We start from the raw sequence: 19,372 nt of genomic DNA, 5'->3' as shown, positions 1-19,372 counted from the left end.
AGTAGACACACAGGAGTACATTTAAGTAGACACAAACTAATCAAATCACCCAATTTTACAGTCCACATTAAAGACAATGAAAAGGAGCTAAATATCAGTGTCTATCATCAAATACAAATTGGATTTATAATCCTTTGATACAGATCATGGTAAAGAAAAGCTGACGCATTTGGAAAACGACGCCCCCTCCCGCCCCCCACCGAAAGTATTATGATTTAGATTTCTAGCTTCTGTTTCTTCGCCAAAAAAGTCTAGGTTTTTCTGGTTATTCAGAATAAGAATAAATTCACTCGTTCCACAAATGTTTATTGAGGGTTTCCCATGCATGAAGCACTGTTGTAATTGCCAGAGATATAGCAGTGGGAAAGACAGATAAGGAGCTTACATGCTAGTAGGAGAAGTCAGCTAATAAATAAACAAGAGTTCTTCAAAGGTAATTAGTGCTGTGAAGGGGATGAAGGAGTGATGTGTAGAGAAAGAAAGAAAAGGTGGGGACTATTTTAAATAGGATGGTCAAGGAAAGGCTTGTCTGAGCTGAGACCCAAAGAGCAAGAAGCCAAATAAGTGAATATACTGGAGAATGATCTGGAGAAGAGGCAAGAACTAGTGCAAAGTTCCTGAGGCAGTAACAGGCTTGACTTCTTCAAGGAACAGAAAAAAAGACAGCAAGGTGATAATTAATGAGGAGAGGGAAAAAGATGAGCTTGGAAAGGCAGGCAGGGACCAGATCACATGGGACCTGTTGTACCTTGATAACAGGTTGGGACTTTTTACGAACAATGAAAAGCCACTGAAGAATTTATATGAGTGAGTAACGTTTATCTGATTTATATAATTAAAATAAAAGTATCTGATCTGATTTTATTTTAATTATAAAATTTTTCAGGCATCTAAGAACTTACAGACAACAAGAAAAGGGATACCTTAAGAAATTAGATTCAGTTAAAATCCCCATGGTACTCTTTTCAGTCCTATTCCCCTCCCTCTTTAAAGGTAACTGCCATTCTAAACTTTATGCTTGTAATTTTCTTGCATGTTTTTATGCTTTTACCACACGTACTCATACATATCTATAAACAATATGTAGCACTGCCTTGCATGTTTTTAAACTTTATATGAATGGTACCATACTGTACATATTCTTCTGTACTTGCTTTTTCACCTTCAGTATGATGTTGCTGAGATTTATCCATGCTCATTAATCCTTAGCAACTATTTAGCATTTTCTTGGATTAACATGTCATGATTTCTCCATTCCTTGGTTGAAGGGCACTTATGTTGTTTTCAATGTTTTTGTTCATATCCCCCTGGGCAGGCAATGGAAAATAGACAAGAGTAGAAATACATAAGCCAGTTGGAAGACTCTTCAGTAGCCCAGCAGAAAGCTAGTGGAGGCTAGGATTAAGAGAACAACAATATAGATGAAAAGAAATGGAGAAACTTGGTATATGTTTTGGAGATGCAGCTGATTGGACTTGCTGATGAATTTGGTAGGCAAGAGGGGTTGCTGAGAGAAGGCGAAAAATCAAGGATGAATACTAATTTTTGGCCTTGAGCAATTTTAAAGGCATCTAAAGGCTGAAATCTAGAACTCTAAAAGGTGTTTTATGATGTCATATTTTAATTACTTAAGGTTAGTGAAAATCTTATCTTACTTATACTTGTGTCTCCTCTAGTGCTTTGCAATGTATAATATTAGTTACCCCAAAAAAATTTGTTGAATGAGTAATAGACTTTAAAATTGGTTCTCTATGGTGCATAGGAATTATATTTAGATTTAGTCATATGACAATCTTGAATATTGTCAGAAAAAAAGTGAAATGATGCTAGATTTTATTAAAATAATGCAGGAATAAATCTATTTATCTTTGGGAGTTATTAATAAAGCAAGATTGGCTATATGTAAACATTTTTGAAGCTGAGTAGTATATAAGAGTTGAATTTTTGTGAATGTTGGAAAATTCCATGATAAAAAGTTTAAAAAGGCCGGGCACGGTAGCTCATGCCTGTAATTCCAGCACTTTAGGAGGCTGAGGTGGGTGGATTGCCTGAGCTCAGGAGTTCAAGACCACCCTGGGCAACATGGTGAAACCCCGTCTCTACTAAAATACAAAAAATTAGCTGGGCGCAGTAGTGGGTGCCTTTAGTCCCAGCTACTCAGGAAGCTGAGGCAGGAGAATTGCTTGAACTTAGGAGGTGGAGGTTGCAGTGAGCCAAGATTGCGCCATTGCACTCCAGCCTGGGCAACAGAGTGAGGCTCCGTCTCAAAAAAAAAAAAAAAAAAAAAAAAAAAAAAAAGTTTAAAAAGAGATTTTTAAAAATTTAGCCATTTCCCCATCAAGAAGAGAATTGTCCCCTATTTGTCACTTCAAATATTAGGTTGGTACAAAGGTAATTACAGTTTCTACCATTCAAATTAATATAAACATCCAAATAATAACTGCTCTAAGGAAGCAGCTTGTCAGAGAATTAGGAATTCCCGCAAAGTTCTTAACATCTTGGGGCTTATAAACCCCTTAGAAAACATGATGAAACATATCAACAGTTTTCCCGGAAAAAAGCACATATTTACAAATTTGCATAAATATAGCCAGGTGTTTTTGGCATTCTTTGAAGCTAATGTCATAGACCAGATTAAGAAAGGAAGGTCAGTTAAAGACGTGCATTGAAGTTCTGATACTATTGTATGAGTTCTTAGGTAATTTGTTAACCTGAAATTTTGTCACATTAGTTTTTTAATTGCTTAATATTCTACTCCAGAGTTGCTACTTACATTCCTACCCAGAGTTTGCAGCCAGACGATTGGGGTTTGAGCCTTCCCTTTCCCACTTTTAAGCTATAAGATCTCAGAAACTCACTTAACCTTTCTGAGCCTCAGCTTCTTTATCTATAAGTCTGAAATAGTAATAAATACACTAAGTGCTATTGTGTGATAAAAATGAGCTAATATAATTGAAAGTCCTTCATAAGATTTAAAGAGCACTGTAAATTGGTGGTCATATTTTATACCATTATGTGCCAGAAACTCTTCTAAATTTTTTTTTTGAGATGAAGTTTTGCTATTTTTTTAACGAAAAAGTATTTTATTATTTTGCTGCAAAGCTGTTGCTTCACAGTGTAAAAATAGCACCAGCAAATGCAGTATATTGCAAAATTCAGATAGTGTTGTTCTTCATCTGACACTGTACAAGCAACAAAAACTTCTTCACTCCCAGTTATTTCCAATGGAAAGATCATTAAGTATTTCAACTCAAATCCAGGTATAGATATACGCAAGTTACAACATTATAGAAGGCTTAAGAATAACGTTATCGTTGAATTATGTAATTTTTTATATACTCTAAGTTCTGGGATACATGTGCAGAACTTGCAGGTTTGTTACATAGGTATACACGTACCATGGTCGTTTGCTGCACCCATCAACCCGTCATCTACATTAGGTATTTCTCCTAATGCTATCCTTCCCCTAGCCCCCCACCCCAAGACAGACCCTGTTGTGTAATGTTCCCCTCCCTGTGTCCATGTGTTCTCATTTTTAAACTACCACTTATGAATGAGAACATGTGGCGTTTGGTTTTCTGTTCTGTGTTAGTTTGCTGAGAATGTGGTTTCCAGCTTCATCCACGTTCCTGCAAAGGACATGAACTCATCCTTTTTTATGGCTGCATAGCATTCCATGGTGTATATGTCCCACATTTTCTTTATCCAGTCTATCATTGATGGGTATTTGGGTTGGTTCCAAGTCTTTGCTATTGTGAACAGTGCTGCAATAAACATACGTGTGCATATGTCTTTATAGTAGAATGATTCATAAGCCTTTGGGTATATACCCAGTAATGGGATTGCTGGGTCAAATGGTATTTCTGGTTCTACATCCTTGAGGAATCCATTGTCTTCCACAATGGTTTAACTAATTTACACTCTCACCAACAGTGTAAAAGCATTCCTATTTCTCCACATCCTCTCCAGCACCTGTTGTTTCCTGACTTTTTAATGATTGCCATTCTTACTGGCGTGAGATGGTATCTCATTTTGGTTTTGATTTGCATTTCTCTAATAACCAGTGATGATGAGCTTTTTTTCATGTTTGTTGGCCACATGTCTTCTTTTGAGAAGTGTCTGTTCATATCCTGTGTCCGCTTTTTGACGGGGTTGTTTTTTCTTGTAAATTTGTTTAAGTTCCTTGTAGATTCTGAATATTAGCCCTTTGTCAGATGGATAGATTGCAAACATTTTTTCCCATTCTGTAGGTTGCCTGTTCACTCTGATGATAGTTTCTTTTGCTGTGCAGAAGGTCTTTAGTTTAATTAGATCCCATTTGTCAATTTTGGCTCTTTTGCCATTGCTTTTGGTGTTTTAGTCATAAAGTCTTTGCCCATGCCTGTGTCCTGAATGGTATTGCCTAGGTTTTTTCTAGGGTTTTTATGGTTTTAGGTCTTACGTTTAAGTCTTTAATCCATCTTGAGTTAAATTTTGTATAAGGTGTAAGGAAGGGTCCAGTTTCAGTTTTCTGCATGTGGCTAGCCAGTTTTCCCAGCACCATTTATTAAATAGGGAATCCCTTCCCCATTTCTTGTTTTTGTCAGGCTTGTCAAAGATCAGATGGTGGTAGATGTGTGGTGTTATTTCTGAGGCCTCTGTTCTGTTCCATTGCTCTATATATCTGGTTTGGTACCAGTACCACGCTGTTTTGGTTACTGTAGCATTGTAGTATAGTTTGAAGTCAGGTAGCATGATGCCTCCAGCTTTGTTCTTTTTGCTTAGGATTGTCTTGGCTATATGGGCTCTTTTTTGATTCCATATGAACTTTAAAGTAGTTTTTTTCTAATTCTGTGAAGAAAGTCAATGGTAGCTTGATGGGGATGGCATTGAATCTATAAATTACTTTGGGCAGTATGACCATTTTCACGACATTGATTCTTCCTATCCATGAGCATGGAATATTTTTCCATTTGTTTGTGTCCTCTCTGTGATTTCCTTGAGTAGTGGTTTGTAGTTCTCCTTGAAGAGGTTCTTCCCTTTGTAAGTTGTATTCCTAGGTATTTTAATCTCTTTGGAGCAATTGTGAATGGGAGTTCACTCATGATTTGGCTGTTTGTCTATTATTGGTGTATAGGAATGCTTGTGATTTTTGCACATTGATTTTGTATCCTGAGACTTTGCTGAAGTTGCTTATCAGCTTAAGGACATTTTGGACTGAGATGATGGGGTTTTCTAAATATACAATCATGTCATCTGCAAACATTATGTAATTTTTATAACTAGTTTTTACCATGGATAATTTAATGAATTCTGAATACTAGAGCCTAGTCTAAAAATCATAGAGTATTATAAAATAGAAGAATATTGTGTTTATCTATAATCACTTAAAAGATAAAGGGCATTCTTTCATTAGTGTTAACAGTAGTTTTTTTTTTCCCCCATCGGTAATGCTAAAAGTTGCTATTCTACGTCTTCTAACCACTGCTAATTTAAGACAATTCTGCTGGGTTGCATAATTTCATACTAGTTTATTTAGGGGTTCCATTATCACTCCTCAATAGATTTTATGTATTTCTCATACACTTCTTCACTCATAAGTTCATCCAGTTCTGGAGAGTTACTCAGTGTCATCTTGATCAGCCAACCATCTTCATAACAAGATTTGTTGACAAGTCCTGGATTTTCTGCAAGAGATTCATTAATTTCAGTTACTTCTCCTGATTAAAGAGAACAGATTTCACTAGCAGCTTTCACACTTTCCAAAGCACCAAACTCATCTTGTTTGTTCAGTTTTGTCCCAACTTCAGGCAGACTACAGTAAACATCTCCCAAAGCTTCGTGTGCAAAATTATTGATTCCCACTGTTCCAATACCATTTTCTGTTGTTATCCATTCATGCTTCTCTGTGAATTTACGCACCCAGAGCAGAACGGGTCCTGTGAGCAGCGTCCAGATGGTGCCTGCCCCCAGCTGCCAGGGCCTTGGCAGGCAGGGCATGGCGGGTTCTTGGAACTCTCACAGGCTGCAGAGCACGGCCCGCATGCTCTGCGCTGCTTGCAGTGCCATGTTCGCAGGAGTTTCACTCTTGGTGCCTAGGCTGGCACAATAGCGTGATCTCGGCTCACTGTGACCTCCGGCTCCTGGTTCAAGCAATTCTCCTGCCTCAGTCTCCTGAGTAGCTGGGATTACAGGGGCCCACCACCAAACCCAGCTAGTTTTTGTATTTTTAGTAGAGATGGGGTTTCACCATGTTGGTCAGGCTGGTCTCGAACTCCTGACCTCAGGTGATCCACCCGCCTCGGCCTCCCAAAGTGCTGAGATTACAGGCGTGAGCCACCACGCCCGTCCTTAACTTTTTAAGTACTGTCATTAACCTCATTTTTACCCATTAGAAAATTGAGGTTGAGAGAAGTCAAGTAACTTGCTTGGTGTCACACAGCTAGTAAGTAGTGGAATTAGGATTTGAGCCCAGCCATTCTGACTCTAGATTGACTGCTCTTAATTCTTATGCTGTGAATTACATTATTATTCACCCAAAATATAACATCCTTCCACTGCCCCATGATATAATGTTTTGATCATCTGATTAATTCTATTAACCTAGCACTGTGAAGAAAATTATAATTCAAGTGGTAGTCAAATTCTAAGAAAAAAATATATGCCACTTTCATCTATGTTAAACCTTGTGTTAATCCAGTCTATCGTTGTTGGACATTTGGGTTGGTTCCAACTCTTTGCTATTGTGAATAGTGCCGCAATAAACATACGTGTGCATGTGTCTTTATAGCAGCATGATTTATAGTCCTTTGGGTATATACCCAGTAATGGGATGGCTGGGTCAAATGGTATTTCTAGTTCTAGATCCCAAATGTGGCACATATACACCATGGAATACTATGCAGCCATAAAAAAGGATAAGTTCATGTCCTTTGTAGGGACATGGATGAAACTGGAAAACATCATTCTCAGTAAACTATCGCAAGGACAAAAAACCAAACACCGCATGTTCTCACTCATAGGTGGGAATTGAACAATGAGAACTCATGGTCACAGGAAGGGAAACATCACACTCCGGGGACTGTTGTGGGGTTGGGGGAGGGGGGAGGGACAGCATTAGGAGATATACCTAATGCCAAATGACGAGTTAATGGGTGCAGGAAATCAACATGGCACATGGATACATATGTAACAAAACTGCACATTGTGCACGTGTACCCTAAAACCTAAAGTATAATAAAAAATAAAAATAAAATAAAATAAACAGAAAAAAAAACCAAGAAAAAAACATAAAACAAAACAAAACAAAAAAAACCTTGTGTTGGTTTAAAACAATTTTTTTTTTTTTTTTTTTTTTTTTTTTTGTTTATTTTTTTTCTTTTTTTTTTTTTTTCTTTGAGATAGAGTCTTGCTGTGTCACCCAGGCTGGAGTGCAGTGGTATAATCTTGGCTTGCTGCAACCTCCACCTCCCAGGTTCAAGCAATTCTCCTGCCTCAGCCTCCTGAGTACCTGGGATTACAGCTAATTAGACCACCAGCCAATTTTTGTATTTTTATTTGTATTTATTATTATTGTTTTTTGAGATGGAGTCTCGCTCTGTTGCCCAGGCTGGAGTGCAGTGGCACAGTCTCTGTTCACTCCAACCTCTGCCTCTCAAGTTTAAGAGATTCTCCTGCCTTAGCCTCCTGAGTAGCTGGGATTACATCACACCACGATGCCCTGCTAAGTTTTGTATTTTTAATAAAGACAAGGTTTTACCATGTTGACCAGGCTGGTCTTGAACTCCTGACTTCAGGTGATCCACCCACCTCAGGCTCCCAAAGTGCTGGGATTACAGGCGTGAGCCACTGTGCCCGGCCTAATTTTTGTATTTTTAGTAGAGATGGGGTTTTGCCATAATGGCTAGGCTGATCTTGAACTCCTGGCCTCAAGTGATCCTCTGGCCTCGGCCTCCCAAAGTGCTGGAATTACAGGTGTGAGCCACCATGCCCAGCCCCGTTTAATTTTTCTATTGTAAAATTTTACTTTATTTAAGACCTTCTTTGGAGAAGTGCTTGTGGAGGCTGGGGCAGGGAAAACACAAGGTGAGTCTGAGGCATCACGTGGTGTCAAAAAAGTAAGGAGTGCCCAAAAAATAATGGGGGCATATCAGGAAGACATAGGGGCCGACTAGAAAGAACTCCCAGTGGCCAAAGCTGAAGCAATTTGAGCAAAAAGTAAATAACAATAGCATTGGATTGTAATCCACATAATAAATATTTATGAATTCATATTGATATTAACAAATAATTGAATTTTTAAAAACTAATGGAACAAAAGAGACAGCCTACATAAAATTCCAATTAATAAATATGGAAAAAATGAGGGAAATAGAAAATTAAAAACAGAACACCACACTAATATTTGTTGCAGGCAAGATCCATTAATGAATGCTTAAAATCAGTGGAATAGAAACAGGATATTTTCAATTTCAACATATCTTCCCCAAGTTATTTATTAATAATAAAGGTAAAAATAGTAACTTTGTAGTGGAGAAACCTGGCAAATAGCACCTTAATCAAGTGATGGAGACTAGCATTACTGTACTAAGACATATCAGTATCATGAACCCCCGATCATGATATTGTGAGAAGGGCCCATCATTTCCGTGTATGCTTGTCAAAAAATGCATAAACTTGATTTAATCATGAGAAAACATCAGACACAGAAAAGCTGAAGAACATTCTACAAAAACCTGACCAGTACTCTTCAAAAATGTGAAGGTCATGAATGCCAAGGAGACACCGAGTCTACATAGTCTACATAGTTGGCAACTAAAAGGACATAACAACTAAATGCAATGTGGGGCCGGGCGCAGTGGCTCATGCCTGTAATCCCAGCACTTTGGTAGGCCAAGGGAGGAGGATCACTTGAGGTCAGGGGTTTGAGACCAGCCTGGCTAACATGGCGAAACCCCATCTCTACTAAAAATACAAAAATTGGCCAGGCGTGGTGGCGTGGGCCTGTAATCCAAGCGACTTGGGAGGTGGAGGCAGGAGAATCGCTTGAACCCAGGAGGTGGAGGTTGCAGTGAGCCAAGATCACACAAGTGCACTCCAGCCTGTGCGACAGAGTGAGACTCCATCTCAAAAAATAAATAAATTAATTAATTAATTTTTAAAAAAAGAAAAACCAAAAATAAGCAAATAAATGCAATGTGGGATCCCAAATTGGATCCTAGAAAAGAGAAATGATGTTGGGAAAACCAGGGCAATACAAATAAAGTCTGTAGTTTAACTAATAATAGTATTATACCCATGTTAATTTATTAGCTTTGACAATTGTAATATGGTTACATAAAATGTAAACATTAGGGGAAGCTGGGTGAAGCGTACATGGGAATTCTTAGTACTATTTTTGTAACTTTTCTGTAAGTCTAAAATTATATCAAAATAAAATGCTAAGAAGGGAAGTAAGCCCAGACCCTGCATTGTTTTAAAAAATTGTTTAAACAATCTAGTCCAATATTTCCCCAAATTCAGTCATTTGAATATAAATTTCAGGATTTTGACAATCTATGTAATAATAGTAATATCAACAACAACAATCAACATGTAGTGAATTATCACAATATTTGACAAGGGAGGAAAATGAGGAACAAAAAAATAAGCAACTTATTCAAGGTCACAGAACTAATAGCCGGTAGAACTAGGATTCAACCTTAGGCAATTTGATGTAGCATTCTCTTCATTTCTCCTCTATACTATTTCTGACTGTATCCTGTACTGCTATGATATGTATCATTATTTACTTACTAACTTAAAATTGAACCCATTTTTAAACTTAAAAAACAATAATCAAGCAAAATAATAAGCTATGTTATAGCGTCCTCAGGACAGGAGTTTTTGTTTTATCCACTAATATTTTATTCACAAGTTCATTGAACAGTGCCTGGCACACAGAAGGTACTCAACAAATATTTGTTGAAATAACTTTGTATCACAACTATAAGTAGCAAACCAGCATCATTTGCCAGAAATAGATTATCTTCTAAGTAAATATGATGAAAATAATGTAATATTATTAAATGCTATTGCTTCCTGAAGGCTCTGGACCTGAGCCCAGTATCTCTATATTTAAAAAGTAATGTAAGTGTTAGAAGATATCAAAAGAGGATACCAGTTCCAAACAGACTTTCTATTTGATTTAATCAGATGGATTTAAAGATAATAATTTTCTGAGCAAACCAATTTTATTTGAAGTCATATCAGTATGCCACCTAAAATCATCATACAAATGGCCAGAGTAAGGTCGCATTCTTTAGGAAAGATGGCCTTCTTCTAAATGGACCAGTTGAGTCAGGGTTCATATAATATTAGACAACGCAGTCTCTCTCAGTCTTCTTCACTCCTCCTTAAATATCATCTTGTCTGTAATGTCCTACTTCCTCTTATTTACCTCTCTATTCCTACCACCAATCCCCTAGATAATTATTTGTCTCTGTAACACTCTTTGTGCATTTCTCTTTAATAGCACTTAAAACATAAATTCATAAATTCATAATTATCTTTTCCCAAGTCTGTCTCCTTCACTTAAATTATAGTTATATGGGGCATCAGAGAGAGTGTCATAGCATGTTTATATCTCCAGAGCTCATACCAGTATCTAACAAGATGAAAGGCCCATAATAAATTGTTGATTTATTAAATTAAACAAATTAGAGGAAAAGAGAGAACTGTGCAATTTTCTTCTATCCGTGAAGCCATGATTTTGTCATTGCCTGCATTTGAGACGCTTACTCTTGAGATCATTCATAAGATCTTCCCAAATACACATTAGGGTTCTACATGAAGATGAAAAGTACATACTGAGCCTTTCCTTCAAAAGACTTCAGAATTAATTTGCTTCCTAGGGCAATTATAATATAATATCATTCTCCCTTTGGCAGAATAAATGCTTTGCCCAGGATGGGCACCTCCTTCGTAGATGTGACTGCAGCGTTTTTGCAGCTTGCTGATAAAGTGGGGTAGTGCTAAGGTCACTTTTCTATACCTGGGTGATGCTCTCTGCTCTCCACAGAAAAAAATAATGGAACAATACAGAGGTCCTAGCTGACATGAGTAAGAAAGGTACAAGATAGTAAAGGAAACACATCACAGAACAACATTTTTACTAGAAACCAGAGCTGCAACCATCCTCAGACATCTCTTAAGATGGCTAATAACAGTTTCTTGGAAACCAGCCTGTTAATAACTATTGCATTTGAGAACAGGATTCAATATATAAATACAAGCCCTAATATAGAGGTACATAGCAAGCATCACTAAGACATTGAGCTGAAATCTTCTCCATATTGTGAAATTATTATTCAGAAAGCAATAGCTTTCATATATATATATATATATATGCCTAGAAAAATAGAATGGAAAAGAGTCTATAATAAGTGTTAATAAATATAAAATACTTCATCTTCATTCATAATCAGAGAAATGTTATCAAAATTGTAAAACCACACAGATAACTAGTTTTCTTCTACCAGACAGGTGAAAATCTAAAAGTTTTACAACATGCCTTATTGGCAAAGCTGTCAGGAAATAGGCACTCTTATGCATATAGCATAAACTGGCACAATTCTTATGGAAGGTAATTTGGCAATAATATCAAAATTACAAATGCATTTACACTTTAACCTGCCAACGTCACTTCTGGGAATTTATCCTTTACACCTGCAACATGTGAAATTACAGATATACACTGTTATTTATTGCCTCACTGTTTGTAATAGCAAAGGATTGGGGAAAAAACCAAACATCCATCAAAAGGGCTTTTTTTGTACAAAATATATTTGTACAAAAATAAATTAGGCAGGGCTCAGTGGCTCATGCCTGTAAGCCCAGCCCTTTAGGAGGCTGAGGCAGGTGGATCACCTGAGGTCAGGAATTCGAGACCAGCCTGGCCAACATGGCAAAACCCAGTCTCTACAAAAAAATGCAAAAATTATCTGGGCATGGTGGTGCATGCCTGTAGTCCCAGCTACTTGGGAGGCTGAGGCACAAGAATTGCTTGAACCTGGGAGGAAGAGGTTGCAGTCAGATGAGATTGTGCCACTGCACTCCACCCTGGGCAATAGAACAAGAATCTGTCTCAAACAAAAACAAAAACAAACATAAATAAATAAAATACATTGTATAAATCTCAATTGAGAGACACTTTACAAAATACCTGACCAGTACTCCTCAAAACTGTCAAGGTCATCAAAAACAAGAAACTTCCACAGCCAAGAAGAATCTGAGACATGATGACTAAATGTAGTATAATATCATGAAACAGGAAAAGATAAAACTAAGGATATCAGAATAAAGTATAGACTTTAGGTAGTAATAATAAATCAGTATTGGCTCAATACTTGTAACAAGTGTACCATACTAAAGTAAGATGTTAATAATAGGGGAATCTGCATGCCTGGTGTATGGGAATTATCTGTACTATCTTCACAATATTTTTGCATATATAAAACTGTTCTTAAAAATGAAGGTTATTAGGCTGGGCGCGGTGGCTCATGCCTGTAATCCCAACACTTTGGGAGGCCAAGGAGGGTGGATCACCTGAGGTCGTGTGTTTGAGACCAGCCTGACCAATATGGTGAAACCCCATCTCTACTAAAAATACGAAAATTAGCTGGTCGTAGTGGCAGGCGCCTGTAGTCCCAGCTACTCAGGAGGCTGAGACAGGAGAATCACTTGAACCCGGGAGGCAGAGGTTGCAGTGAGCCGAGGTCACACCACTGCACTCCAGCCTGGGGGAAAGAGCAAGACTTTGTCAAAAAAAAAAAAAAAAAAAAAAAAGAAGGTTATTAATACAAATACGTAAATTACAGGATAGCCATATAATAGAACAGTTCTATACAACACTCAAGAAAGAACAAAGAGGCTCTCTCTGAAGTAACAAAAAAAAATTTTCAATGTTGTTAACTGAAAGAGTTATGTAAGAACTTTTATTTGTCTAAAGAAACCCTGAGGTCGGGCGCTGTGGCTCACGCCTGTAATCCCAACACTTTGGGAGGCCGAGGCGGGCGGATCATCTGAAGTTAGGAATTCTAGACCAGCCTGGCAAACATGGTGGAACTCCGTCTCTACTAAAAATACAAAAATTAGCCGGGCGTAGTGGCAGGCGCCTGTAATCCCAGTTACCCGGGAGGCTGAGACAGGAGAACCCGGGAGGTAGAGGTTGCAGTGAGTGGAGATGGTGCCACTACACTCCACCCTGGGTGACAGAGCGAGACTCCATCTCAAAAAAAAATTAAAAAAAAAAAAGAAAGAAAAACAAAAAGAAAAAAAAGAAACTCTGCATGCACACATAAGCATTTAATATCAGTGGCCATCTGTTGAGGTGGAGTGATGAAACAAAGTGGATGGAACACAGGGTGAGAAGATACACACGTGCGCGCGCACACACACACACGCATTAACCATGTAAATGCAATACCTATTTAACTAATTTTGTTACCTCTTGCCTATATGACTGTATAAATAAGTAGTGAGATGGACCCTGGGTAAAATGAGATCATAGTTGAGAAGCAATCCTTTTCCTCAAATGCTGCATCTTCCACTCTTGTATCTCTATGTATTCTTTTTTTTTTTTAAGTGTAAAATGATTTGAGCCTGGCAAACCTGTATGAACTAATCTCCTACAACCAAAACTCCCAAATGCCTAAAAGATCATGCCACTCTTCCACAGTATACTGTTTCTTTTTATGTAAAGTGAGGGTGGGCATAAATAAAATTTTCTGTTCTGAAAAACTCTTATTATCAATGAAAGATAATTTATGGAGAGAAAAAACAGGGGAGTAAGTACAGAATGGCAGATCCATAAGAAATTGTTCCAAATGAAAAGCAAGCTGTGAAAATTTGTATTTTCAGAAAAGATATAACGAAGTCAATCTCTGTCCTACCTCTACTGCGATATTCCTTCCCTGAATATTTTAACAGTAGATATATAACAGGGACAGAGTAATTTGAAATCAGAAGTTACTCATTTAAAAAAAACTAGTAATTTAAAGAGTAAAATTCATTTTGCCTTGATTCCAAAGAGCTGTTAGAAACACAACTCTCATGGAAGGACATTTAATTATATGAGCTTCACAATAACCTTATCTTCAAATCAGGCCTACCCCCTAGCATTTGGGGGATCTGAGTCAAAAGCACATGTTGAAGTCAACATCTCATGTTGACTTTAAAACTCTAAATATTTTAAAGTTACAAACAAAGCAAAATAAACTGTTAAAGAAATACTTAAATCTTCCTGCCTGGACACCTTTATAAAACCCTGAAAGATCAGGTTTTAATTTAGATTTCTCAAACTCTTCAAAGTTCCATACCTGCTTAGTCCCCAGCCCATGGCTACCTACCCTTGGGAGGGTGGAGGTGAGGAAGAAGCCATGGAAGTTGCTTGGACCATGTGAGCTGGGAATTCCTCCATACTGGTTACCCCAAATGTGGTCTGATGAGGGCATACAGACTCTGAGTGAGTACATCCCTTTAGCAATACAGACACCTTACCCCATGAAGAGGGGCAGGGCCCAAGAAAGGACAGAGTGGAAACCTCAAATGTTTGGGGTTCAGGCTCAGGGGACATTCTCACTCTGGCCTAAGGATTATACTGCTTCAGATACTTCTTGGTGATCAATCATTAGATGAGGGAATAGAGAGTAAAGTTTTCATTCTTCTGGATCCTTTGGAATATTACTTTTAAATGTAGATTTTTTTATGACATTAGTTGACAAATCAAAAGTTGTAATGATTTGTCTTTTGGATCATTTCTCAGCCTTCTGGCTAAGATCAAATGTGATTTGTCTTTTGGCATCATGCAGCATTAGAATTTTCTGAAATTCAAGGTCATATACAAAGTGAAGTGGAGTTGGTTGATTCTTATTATTATTTTGTGTGGTTTTTACATAACATGCAATCCAAAAGATAATATCTAGGGAGGAGAAATAGGAGTAGAGAGAATGGAAAAGGAGACTTTTACCCTTCAGTTGATACCATTCTGAACTGTGGGACTTTTTTATCATTTGGATATATCACATTTATATTAACATGACAAAAAATTAAAGATCTTTTGATAGTCCCTTATGCAAATACAGAAGTTTGAATGCTGAATTTAATGATTAGGCATAGGTCTTTTGGTCTCCAGATGAAACACTGCCAACTCAACATATTAGGTAATGTGATAAATACAGAAATGCTATTTTTTCTTAATGGCAACATTCACATTTGAAGCAAGCTGTCAGTAGCAAACAGCTTTGCTTGAGTTGCCTGGTTTAGCAGATGTCTTTGTTAGGAATGTGACAATTATCACCATTGTTTATTTCAGTGAATATCAAGTAGTACAGAGGGAAGCCAAGTCCTCATCAATAGTGCACATGGTTAATTGCATCATGATAACTTCTCACATGCCTTACTCTGTTACTTGCTCTTGAAATTATGAAAAGACATATCCGAATCTGACTAAAAAGGTGAATGCAGTTCAAAGTCAGTATCAGCTGTAACACAAAATTGTAGACTACATGGGAATAGGCAAATTATTTTTTCCAGCTACTTTACTTGCTGTATAATAATAATAAGTAGCATTTACTGAGCACTGACTTTGTACTAGATAATTAGGAAGCACTTTACATACATGATCTCTTTCAATTATAATCAGAAGCTTCCCTGATATTTGCATATATTCTTTCACCTCACTGTGTCTTCCTTTTAACATGTTATTATTTGCTATATTGCCAAAGGCTTGTTTTGATATGATGAATATCATTAGTTTTGTCCATTAAATAATTCCCATTATGGAAGTTCCATTATAAGGAGAAAATGTATACTATAATAAAGACTAAATGATTAAGGAAAACAAAATAAAAATCTTGCTCCCCAAAATAAGTTAAATTGATCCTTAATTCTATACATTAAATCAAGTCAAAGCTTGATATAGAATTCAACAATTCTATAAACAATAAGATACCTACTATGGGAGTGCTTCATATTCATTGGGTTGGATGCAAAAATGAATTAGGCTGTATCCCTCTCTTCCAAGATGTATGCTTTAATGGAGAAGAGAAACACATGTGCCAAAACAGATTGTACTCAGTTCTGTGTTCCAGATATTAACCAAGTATTTGATAATGCAGGGTGACTCTTGTTCTGACTTTGGTGATGGAGACAGAGCATTTTGAAAGAGAATGATTTGAATGAGGTCCCTGACCATGGGCCCTGAACTTCTGAGGGTCCCATTCTGGCCTTCTGGGGGCTCTACAAAAGCTGATCTAGGAGGAAGGCCATCAGACAGAGGCAATAGTCTAAGAAAAGGCAACTGAGACCCTGGTCTGTTTGAGAGACTTGCCACAGACCAGGCTGCAAGAATGGAGTGGAGATAAGATGAGAGAGATGGATTCAGACCAAATCATGGAGATCTTTGACTACAGAGGAAAGGGGTAGGATATAAAAGTCTTTGAACTGGAAGTGTGACTTGGTCATATCTGAACCTTAGGAAGATGACACTAGCAGCAGTGTTCAAAAATGTGACATTTGAGGTGACAGAGAAAGACGAGTAAGTAAGCTAAAGAATGAGAAAGAGCTTGCTTGCTTTTTTTTTTTTTTTTTTAGACGGAGTCTTGCTCTGTTACCCAGGCTGGAGTGCAGTGGTGTGATCTCAGCTCACTGCAACCCACCTCCTGGGTTCAAGCAATTCTCCTGTCTCAGCCTCCCAAGTAGCTGGGACTACAGGTGCATGTCACCACACCCGGCTAATTTTTGAATTTTTAGTAGAGATGGGGGTTTCACCATATTGGTGAGGCTGGTCTCAAACTCCTGATCTTAGGTGATCCACCCACCTCAGCCTCCCAAAGTGCTGGGAGTACAGGTGTGATACATCACGCCCGGCCGAGAAAGAGCTTTCTATGATGTGAAGAAATCACTGTGAATGGTACAGTTATTTTGCTATTTTTTTGCTAATTCGAGGAAGACAAACTGAAACCAGAGAGACTTTTTAACATGCTTTTGCAGTAGTCCACAGAAGAGTTAATGAGTTTCTGAAGAAGGGAGTGAACAGAGAAAATTGAATTGAAAGATAATGGTGGAAGGAGATGCCACTGAATTGATTAGCCAAGATCAAAAACACACCAGTAAAAAGTGATGAGTTGAATTTAGATCAGAGTTTAAAGTGTCTGCAATGCATCAGTGTGGAATGCTCAGCATCCAGTTAGAAATAAGGGTCTGATTAGGGGAAGACAGATGAGGGCTAAAGGGACAGAGGTAGGAGTCATTCTCACAAAGGTGAGAGGTAGAGCAATTAAATAATTGAGTCATAAGATAGGATGAGATTACCAAGGGACTATTGAGAATTAAAAGAGAGGACTGAACACTGAATCTTCAGAAAGCTTATATTTTACCGGCCTATTCTAAAGGGGGAGAAGAGGAATCCTGAAAGGAAACTACACAGAAGCAGTTCACAAGGGAGGAGGAGAGGAGAATGCAATATGAATTCCAGTGGAGATGAGGGTTCTAGTGAGAAAAGGGTGGTCCCTGTTGTCAAATTCTGCTGAAAACAGAATTTCGGCAGCAGATCTAAAAAGAGGATTTTGGCTTTTGAACTTTTCAGAGGCTGAAGGTGCTTAGGATTAAGTGGGGGAAGAAACCAAGAAGGATGAAGTTTGTGGATGAAGAAGAAAGAGAGAGACAGAAATACAAAGAATGGAAATTAGAGTCCAGGGAGAGTCTCCTTAGGGCAGGAGATAAATGGTTTGCAGTTATTAAGGGGAGGACTCGAAGAGAGCAAGGCCTAGAAAATGTAAGGGGAAGAGATGATTGATAGAGCAAAGTCAAAGAGGACATGCAAAGGGAAGAGAGAAAAAGGATAGATGAAAACACTGGCTTTAGAAGAAAATCACAAAAATTCTTCTTCAGACACTGGGGGAAGATAAGTGAATAGGTAATAATTTGGACAAAATGATATTTATAAGTTATTCTTATCAGATGACCTCCAGCTTCTGGTAAATTAGGTGGCAAAAGAGGTTAGATGTAGACGTAGAAATGTGATGAGACTGCAGAAGAGTGAAACAACAGATAGAACTATTTTAAGAGTGAATGAATGAGAGGTGAGAAAAGGAATGTCCAGCGTTGTTGAGTTCCAAGACAAACTGGATAGTACAACTTTTAGAGCAGTCAGTCAGCCTGGTTATGGTATGTTCTCCAGAAATGTTCAGCTGCCAAGAAAAGGGTAAAGAAGATACAGATGGTTTCCTTAACTAGGGCTGGAAATCGGCAGAACAGTTATGACAGAACAGTGAGATGAGTCATTAGAATGCTGGCGAGGGCAAAGTGAGAAAAGTTGTCCCAAGGACTCACGAGGTGCCTTATGATGTCCTGTGAAACCAGGAAGACTAGTGGATGAGGGAAGAGCAAAGGGACTAGATCTAAGGATGTGAAGAATGGGTCAGAAGGTATGAGGTTATAGGAGAGATAGAAAGATAGGTAGTGGTCAGAGGAAATTTTTCACGTTTGACAGTCTCAGATGTGGAGAAGTTGAGGGTCATGGTGAAAACTAAGGTATGTCTGACTACACCAAAGAGGATCTGAGGCAGAATGAGATGAAAGTCACAAAGATCAAGTTAAGGAGCCAATAGTTCAGAAAGTTAGAAAGATTATCAACATGGATTTTGAATCTCCCAAAATACTGTAGTTGGTAGCTGAGATTTCTTTAATATGATGAAAGCCACAGATTAATATGATATTAAAACATGAGTCACTAGAAAAGTATCTGGAAGGGGGCCACTCAACCTTGCTCCTTCAACAAACATATATCAGGTAATACGATGGGCTTAACATTAAACTATATTCAACAAGCATGATATGATGGATATGTTTTTAAACAATAGTTTAATTAATGTTGACTTTAGTTCCCACTGTCAGAGTACAACTTAGCAACTTGTGGATGACCTTGCACTTAAAGTAGAAAATACAAATCAGCTACCATGAAGAAGGAAAGAAAAGTAGAGAAGTTAAATCCAGTAATTAAGAAACATCACCATATATTTAAATGAGCGGTTGGACCAAGTAAATAATAATAATGCTCAAGAAATTACTTGTATTCATCGTGAAACTGCTAATCATTCCCTAATGTTTTGCCCTAAGAGTATACATTTTCACACTCAAAGATTCTTTGTACAAACAGTCGATGGACCCAGAAACGCAGGCTTTCTCACCAATTTGCCTTCTAGGTTGTCATAAGACTAGCTCGGTGGTGGCACATCTGGAGTCATCGAATGCAGGAACCACAACAAATGGGACTCACTGGTTCTTTGTGCCCCATATGGGAACACAGCCACAATTTTCTAAAGTTCTGAAAATAAATAAATTGTTTTTTTAG

The 19,372-nt window shown here is 37.8% G+C and overlaps 1 protein-coding gene and 1 pseudogene across 1 annotated transcript in view; both read right to left on the bottom strand.

The window, feature by feature from the left end:
- Positions 1-19,372, bottom strand: part of HERPUD2 (HERPUD family member 2) — a 170,846-nt gene that overhangs the window by 132,196 nt on the left and 19,278 nt on the right. The window lies entirely within an intron of this gene.
- LOC100589853 lies at positions 5,426-6,048 on the bottom strand (annotated as a pseudogene).

Source organism: Nomascus leucogenys, chromosome 17, assembly GCF_006542625.1.
Source record: "Nomascus leucogenys isolate Asia chromosome 17, Asia_NLE_v1, whole genome shotgun sequence".
Lineage (NCBI taxonomy): Eukaryota > Metazoa > Chordata > Mammalia > Primates > Hylobatidae > Nomascus > Nomascus leucogenys.
Note: the sequence above shows the minus strand (reverse complement) of the source record. Positions and strands in the feature narration are given on the sequence as shown.